The sequence below is a fragment of the Littorina saxatilis genome, linkage group LG3, assembly GCF_037325665.1.
Source record: "Littorina saxatilis isolate snail1 linkage group LG3, US_GU_Lsax_2.0, whole genome shotgun sequence".
Classification (NCBI taxonomy): Eukaryota; Metazoa; Mollusca; class Gastropoda; order Littorinimorpha; family Littorinidae; genus Littorina; species Littorina saxatilis.
The window spans coordinates 23459391-23468671 of NC_090247.1; positions in this window are offsets into that span (position 1 = coordinate 23459391).

Below are 9281 nucleotides of genomic sequence, written 5' to 3' on the forward strand. Positions count from 1 at the left end.
CACTTCTTCATAGGTAGAAAAACGTCCATTCTCACACACATCGCTCACATACATTATACCACTTTTAATCCAATCCGCAAAAAAGAGTGGGTTTCCTTGACAAATTATATCTTTGTTGTTCCACAACAAACCGGAAACAGAATTACCATTATTATCGACTTGATTGTTATCAAGCCATGCCTTCAACACAGCGGACCAAAATTCCGATTTAATACTGTCCAATCCTTTAAATGGTTTGGTATTAATGTTCGCAAAAAAACACTCAAAGCGACTCCCAAAACGGAAAAACAGTGCTTTTAGGAGCCATGACCATTTCTGGTCTTCATTAGACAGAGTTAGGTTCACAACCCAGCTTAACAAAAAGGAACACTGCATCTGACGCAAATCAATCATATTTAATCCACCTTGCTTTACTTCGTTACATAAAACAGTTCTTTTCACCTTTTCAAATGCTTTTCTGTTGCAGTCTTTTTTGCGCCACACGAAACGAAACATTAACCTATTAATTTCAGTTAGAACGTCGTCTGGTACAATCAGCGCCTGCATTATATAGACAAAATGTGGCAGAATAAACGTTTTGAATACACAGACTTTACCAATAATGCTCAAATTCCTTTTCTCCCACACGCAGATGAGCCTTTTTGCAACATTCACTCTCTCTTCCCAATTCTCTTTCACTTTTGACGCACGCATATAATTACAGAAATATACACCTAGAATTTTCATTTTGTCTGTACATGCAAAACCGCAACACTCATTCCTACAATTCTTCCGCGACCCAAACCACATTAGTTTGGATTTTTGGTGATTTATGTTCAAACCTGATATTTCTGAAAATTTACCAATCAAAGCCAGGGCTTGGAACATGTCATGTTCATCTTGCAAAAACAATGTAACATCATCAGCATACAACAATACTTTCAAAACTTTATTCATATCTCCGTTGTTCCATAATGACATACCCTTTATATTTTTAGCCTCTCGAATTTTGATTGCTTAACAATTCAACTGCTAATACGAAGGCTAGTGCGGAAAAAGGACACCCTTGCCTTATTCCGGAATCAATATTAAAAAATTCAGATAACCAACCACAATAGTTTACACAACTTTTTGCGTTTTTCATCAAAACATCAACACATTTCACAAAATCAGTTCCAAAACCAAATTTTTCAAACATCTTCAACATAAACTCTTTGGAGATGCAATCAAATGCATGAAAAAAGTCAATTGACACCATCAATCCAGGCTTATTATGTAAATCTGCATGTTCTAAAACATCATCAACTAATCGCAATAAGGTTGAGACACGTCTACCTTTTATATACCCAACTTGATCATACATTCCATATTAACATCTAGTGGATATCTTCCAAGTTCGCCAAATATCATAGCATTTGGAGTTGATTTTCTTAGTTTGAAAACAATTTTATAAAAACGCAATTGAAGTTTAGTAGCAAGTTCACAGGAACCAAAACCCCATACCTCACATCCATATGATAAGATTGGAGCAATCATTTTATCGAACAGGTCAACTTGTATGTCCACAGGCAGTGACAATTGTCTACAAGTACGCAAGAGAACAAACATTGCCCTTGAGGCACGATCATATAGATTCTTCTGTGCGACTGAAAATGTATTATTATAATTAATTTTAAGGCCCAAGTACATTACATCAAACACTACTTCGATTAAATTGCCATTATACGTAAACAATGGTTTATTTCTAATTTTGCCTCTGGAAAAAACTATAACTTTCGTTTTGTTTACATTAATATTTAGACGCCATTTTAAACAGTATTCGTGCATTTTGTTTAAACATTCTTGCAGGTTTTTTTCAGACTCTGAGCAGATCACAGTATCATCCGCATACAGTAATAAAAACATTTGAAACAAAGCATTTACATCAGTATCATCCATTCCAACCACAATAGCCTCTCTTGACATAGATTGTAAACCATTACTGTTTTCCAACAGAAATGGCTTTAGATCATTTAAAAATAGAGCAAAAAACAGCGGTGACAAGTTTTCCCCTTGTCTAACTCCACACAAACTGGGAAAATATCCAGAACACTCGCTATTAACTTTAACGCAAGACTTGGCATTTTCGTACATATTTCTTACAGTTTTTAAAAACTTCCCATTAACATCAGAACTAACTAATTTCTCCCATAAAAATGCACGGCGAACTTTATCAAACGCTTTTTCATAGTCTACAAATGCACAAAACAGTCGCTTCTTTTTATTGAGAAAAATTTTTAATATACAATGCAAAGTAAAAACATGGTCTAGTGTTGAAAAACCTGTGCGGAAACCTGTTTGTTCTTGACCTAATTTATTATTACTCTCCAAAAATTTGATAACCTAGCATTTACAATTGCACTGAAAAGTTTTCCGAAGCAACTGAGTATAGTAATTCCTCTATAATTTGTGGGGTCAGCTTGGGAGCCTTTATTTTTGTACAATGGAATAATTTCACCTACAGCCCATTGTGTTGGAACCTTTCCTGACTGCAAAACAACATTAAACAACAATACATAAATATCAATCATTCGATCATGTGACGCTTTTAAATACTCATTAATTATTTTATCCTGACCGCATGCCTTATTGTTTTTCAGCTTGTCTATACATTTGATAACTTCCTCCTTTGTAAAAGGCGCATTAAGAAATTCATTACTTGCTTCGTTTAAGGGTTCATTACTATCATCCATTTCATTTTCATCACACTCTTGTAGTTTAGTGAAATGTTCGAAAAACTCAGAACAAGTTGGATAGTTAATTTTGGAATTATTTTTTTTATTTTTATTTAGAAGATTCCAGTATGCTTTCGGGTCAGTACTTCTTAACTTTCTCAAAGTTTTAACGAACTCATTATGATACAACTTGCATTCCTTTTTTATTGTCTTTTTGTATTCTTTAAAAGCACTTTTTTTCATGTTCATTGAACACATTTTTAAAGCGTCTTGCTTTGTTTTTCGCACGTACAAATATTTTTCCTTTCTCTTTGCATATTGCACTAAACCATGGTTGTTGCAGTTTGAATTTCTTTGAATGTGGCTTTTTCATAATTTTTTGTTCTTTAATTACACCGATTTTCTCAGCAGAACAATTTAAAATATCACAAATCTTATTAGTAACACTATCAACATCATCAGTTGTCGTACTCTCACTTGTAGCTAGCATATTTTGTAATTTAGTTTCAACAGTATAAATATCGTCCTCATTCAGATTAACTGCAAAAGCTAACTTGGTCCCATTGTTATTATCCCATTTTGGTTTTGTGTACTTGTTATCCTTTTCTCTACTTTTAGACAGCAAATCTTCATTTTTATTTTTTTTCACGTCGTCTGCTAGGCAATCATTAGCGCGTACTTCATTCTGTTTTAATAGATGCAAAACAACAGGACAGTGTACGTCAGAATACATTTCACAAAATTCCATCACAGAAAAATATTTAACTTTCGAGAACAAATCTTTTGACAGGATGCAATAATCAACAACGCTCTTATCCTTACATGTGCATTTACCAACCCCTATATCAACGCCAACTCTACCATTAGCAGTAACTAAGCCAGTCATTTTACAAAAATCAATCAATTTAAAACCAAGGTTATTAGTATTATTATCCTGTGAGGCCCGCTCACCTATTAGAGTACCAACCTCATCAGAGTCAAACAAGTCATTATCAATAAAACCTTCTGAATGCTGATCATCTTCAGACAACATTTCACTCAGATGACCAGTGCGGGAATTTAAGTCTCGTAAAAGACAGACATAATCACTATCTACCCCAAACTGCATACACACCTCTTCTAATTCAGCATAAACATCTTTATTATGGTAAGGTGATCCTTCTGGGGGAATATATAAAGCACAGAAAAGGGTGTCACGGCCAAGTATTTTCTTATCTAACTTAAAAAATAGCGCATTCTCACACATTTCTACATCCAAAAATCTATACCATATTTTCATCTCTTCTTTTATCTTATGTGACAGCTTTTTTTCTTCAAAAATAGTTATATTATTAGCGAACACTTCCCGTACTAAAACTAATACACCACCTGATTTTCTGCGAAATTTTCCTCTATTCTTATAGAATGTTATATATCCTGGCGGGAGCTGACACAAGTAAGATTTATCTTATCGCGTGTGTGTCGGGCACAGGCGCATTAAAACATGTTGCTATTAATATCGTTTAAACACGCTCCCTCTCTATTACTACTTAAAACACAGGCACCTAACATTACAATTACTGTCCCTACGCACACATCCTGCACAAAAAAAGGTGTCAACGGTCTCTAATCCTTACTACTGCACTATTATCAAAGAGTCTACCAGCTTTGCTATTATATTCTCTTTATCCTACATTATGCAATGGGTGCGCGCCTTCTACCTCAAACTTTCAGGCAGCTCCGTCGCTTTGAATCAACCTAGGGGAAGGGCTCCTAATATGGACCACTTTTTGTTTCATGCTGATAACTAGCTTGTTTTCTTGCGAAGAAGTTTCATTTTGTGTTTGGTAGTCCTTCTCTCTTAGGTTGACCGTTAGGCCTAATTAGAGTGAAATAGCTTTGATAGACATTCAGCAAAAATTAAATACAGAAAAAATCACATGGTCCATATTAGGAGCCTGGGCGCCTAATATGGACCAGTTAAGCGGCCTTCACGAGTGACTGCAAAAAGCCCCCTATACTTCAAAATAACATGATACAACTTAGTGTACAAGTCAGACTAATAAAGATATGCTTTAGATTTATCTGTTTCGGGTTGATGAGAGCATTATTTGAAGCACACCAGGAAACTAAAGAAGCTTATCAAAAACAGAGTGAAAATAAGTGAAATTATCAACTTCCACGAAAAGAAGACTTTTTGTTATATTTTTTTTTTAAATCTTGAGGGCTAGTTATAGTTTATTTCCAGCAAGCTTCTTAATGAAATAATGAAAATAGCCTTAAGCTTTTATTTTCTTCGATTTGTTGAAGGTGGTCCATATTAGGGGACTCGCACATACTTTGAGATTTTGCTATTATTTTTTGTTTGCAGTGGAAACTCGGGGTCAACACTGCTAAAATGTAACAAATACGGTCTTAGCTGTCATATATAGCAATTTTTGTGTGATAAAAGCTTTGGCTGTGGACAGAAACGAGTCCGTTTTAGGCAGCAAATTTAGAGTGAACGCTGCTAAAAGTGAAAAAAAAGAGAAAAAGTCTAACGGTTTTGAGATTTGTGTTTCTGCAACTGGTTTGACATGTGCAAGTTATCCTGAGAGGGTGAATACAGCGAATACAATTTTTTTGAGCGCTCAAGCGCCGTTAGTTTGTCAGAATAGGAGGTGGTCCATATTAGGAGCCGGTCCATATTAGGAGCCCTTCCCCTACATTCGAACTTGAATCATTTCACTCGACTTGGCAATCGTTCATTCGCATCAAAAGCAGTTCACCTTTTCTAACATAGCAAGGATTTACTTTGAACATTGCGCCACTGAGTTAAATGTGAGCATAATGTGTTCAGTGCCAAAGAAAAGAAGAACACATTTGACTGAAGATCGACACAAAAAGAAAATTACACGCTGTTGCGTCAAGGAGTGGCAAAACTGACTTCGCTTGTGCTTAAAGTGCAATTTTTGACGTCATAATCAAAATAGGACTTATAGCGTCACGGGTAAAGCTCCGTTTATACAGAGCGCAAACGCGAACGCGAAAGCGAACGCGGTTTTTCGTCCTGGAATATTTTAGTCATTTGTAGAGGAACCGTTCAAATAGAGTGCGAACGCGAACGCGAACAATTTTTTGTTCGTGCGAACGACCGACTTGATTGCCCCCAGAGCGAATTTTCTCAAAAGGTCGCGCGGCTTTTTTGCTATCAACCAATCAGCAGGTACTTCCCTTCCATCATTTCCACAAATAGAGACTTGTACGCCTGACCGTTCCAAGAAAAAGCTAGGCGCTAGCGTCAGTCTACTTTGCTTGTGAAGTTTGGAGAAGAATGGACAAAGACAATGGACAAGACAGAAGCCATGATTCTTGAGGTGGTGGTACTCTCCAAATTCACTTCTTCTCTGTAAAATTTCGTGCACTGACACACGCCCCTTTCTCTTTCTCTTCCTCCGTTGTTTTGCGTACAAATACAGTACTATGATCTCCTCCGTGTCTGACTCTACCTGCGCCATGCAGGGCCGGACTAGGCGAAGAGGAGGGGGGGGGGGGGTTGCCAGTGGTGGCCCAGGGGGATGTCCCCCCTGGCGGCAGGGGCGGATCAGTTCATTTTATGACTGTTTTTTTTCAAAAGTATATTGTGAAGATATGGGTGTGAAGGCGCGAAGCGCCGAGCCGACGGCGCGAAGCGCCTAGCTTGCTAGGGGGGTTCGGGGGCATGCCCCCCCGGAAAATTTTGAAAAAAAGGATGCAAAATGGTGCAATCTGGTGCATTCTGAGGATGATCATTACCAGTTTCAGGCAGCAGATTTTGTCACTGATTAATACCCCAAAAATTGAAACTCAATGTAAAATAAAGAAATGCATACCTCATTCAATATTTTTATTTTTTGGCTGGGGGGGGGGGTTCCGGAAACCCTAGAACCCACCCACCCCCCCCCCCCCCCCTCGTTGTGGGGGTCAGGGGGCGAAGCCCCCTGAAGCTGACGGGTAGGTCATATTCTGAGATAGGAAAATGGTCGCTCCTTGCATGAAACGGCATAAAATAAGCAATAATAAAAAAAAATTAAATAAGTAAGGTACATGTTTAGGCTAGGGGGGAGGGGGGGGGTTGCGCAACCCCCATAACCCCCCCGGTAGTCCGGCCCTGCCATGATTCCAAATGACCAAATTTTATCTCTCACAGCAAGAAAAAGACGAGCCGCCTCGAAATCCGTCGACGGTTTTCCGCGTTCGGGTTCGTGCTCTATTTGAATGGCAAAACTGCTCAAAAGTCGCGTTCGCGTTCGTGTTCGCGTTGAACGCGTTCGCGCTCTGTAGAAACGGAGCTTTATTTATTTATTTTTTCAAGAGGAAACAAAAAATTGTATGGAGGATGAAGTTTGTCTCGGTGACCTTGCATTAACGAGCAGTGAAAAACTACGTAGTCTAGCTCAGCCGCTAGACTGCAGTTTGACCCTACCTCATTTACATGATATACACACAAGTGAAGAGGTGGTTTATTTATGACATGGGGGGGGGGGGGGGGGTCAGTCTCACGTATGTAGGATGAATAGCCTCACGTACTTTCACCCCACGCACAACGCACCAAGCCAGGCATCAGAGGAGTTGGAACTTTACATGCTACATACTACATGTATCATCAAATGCAAACTCACACGCCGTTTTAAAAAGAAATTGACCTTTGGTCTCAATCCCGATTCGTTGAGTGAATCATTTCTTAACGTGGTGGCCAACATTGAGATAAACATTCTTCATCTCCGTATACATTACTTGACAACGTGACAGGTGAGTATGTGGTGCCTAACGGTTAAAAAAAAAAGGAAAAAAAAAGATTTTTGGTCCGAGAGTTAGCACCACTGCTTGCTTTTATTACTTTATTTACACATTAATTTATATGCTTGCTGTTTTCATTCATATACCAGTTTATGAGAAATATAGTATAGGGAAGGGCAAAAAATGCCAATCTTCGACCCGTACAACGCAACATAGTATACGGCGGGTAATTAACTCATGAAATTGAAATAATCTATATCTATATACGGCTTGTGTGTGTATGTCTGTCTGTCTGTGTGTTCGCGATTCACGGCCAAAGTTCTCGATGGATCTGCTTCAAATTTGGTGGGCATATTCAGGTAGACCCCGGACACAATCGTGGAAAATTTTGAACACGTGCGTGCTCTCAGCGCGCAGCGCTGAACCGATTTTGGTTTTTCTGTACATCCATTCCCAGTAACTCTTCCTTATCTTCTCCAGTGTTTTGCGCGTTTATCTCCCTTCCTTCGTACGGTGCGCCGGCGAAGCTGGCGTACACCCGGCTTTGCCGGGTCCCCGGCAAAGCCGGGTATGCGGCTCTACTTCTTCTCGGCGAAGCGGGTATTCATCTAGTTAAGACATACGTGCTTAGGTAACTAAATAAGACTAGCAAGGAGAATACTACATGGCTTGCTGTGAGTACACCAGACAACATGTTATACCTGGACAGTAGTTTAGTCTGAATCGCTCTACACACACACACACACACACACACAGACAGACAGACAGACGCACATACACCACGACCCTCGTTTCGATTCCCCCTCGATGTTAAAATATTTAGTCAAAACTTGACTAAATATAAAAATTGACCTGCAAGTCTGTCACGAAGTGGTTTGCATGTGAATTTATTATGCGTTTCTGCCCTTTTGCACTGTCTCTACCCTTTCACACCAAACACTTCAAAAACAGAATTTGGGAGGATGCAGGCTCATTATTTCCTCAACCCAAAAACAACATACTTCTTCACTTTAAATACATCAGTACGAAACAACTTTTCAACACAGTTCGCACAATCTTCCAGCTTTCACTCAAGGCATGTAAATACATATTATAACCATACTTTCTCAAATATTGATTAACGCACACAAGAAGGTACTAACAGACACTCACGAGTTCGTATCACGGCTCACTGCATGTCGCCAGTTCACTTACTTGTCTCGCTGAATCCTCGTAGAATAATGAATTCAGATGCCAACACACAGAGATGCTAACACACACCTTTCGCTGAAGATGCCGACACACACCTTTCACTGAAGATGCCGACACACACCTTTCACTGAAGATGCCAACACACACCTTTCACTGAAGATGCCAACACACATCTCATTGAAGATGCCAACACACACCTTCCAGGTTTCTCCCCGAGAAACCCTTCCGCCCGTAGCGGAAACAACCGTCGTCAGCTACGACCGGTATCGATGAAGACTCCACTCGTCTAGTCATCTGCGCCGAGGTGGTCCCTTGCTTCCACCGTCGTCTAGCGCTTCTCTCGTGTAAGGTCCCTCCCTTATACGCCATGGAAATCCCTCATGGAAACTCCTAAAGAATTTAACCAAGTCTTAATACAACATTCTCTAAAACCATCTCTTCTTCCAAACGTTCATGTACCACTCATACATTCTCGTTCATTCCACGTTCACATTCCGTACAGATTCAATATCCAAACTAACACTTAATCAATGAATAACACTCCCCATACAAAGCATGACCGTCTTAAACATAACATAAATGCGTAGCAATTATGTTCAAGAAATTCCCCATGAAAAACCGTGAAACAATTACATCAAGAATTCTCCCAACGCTTCACAC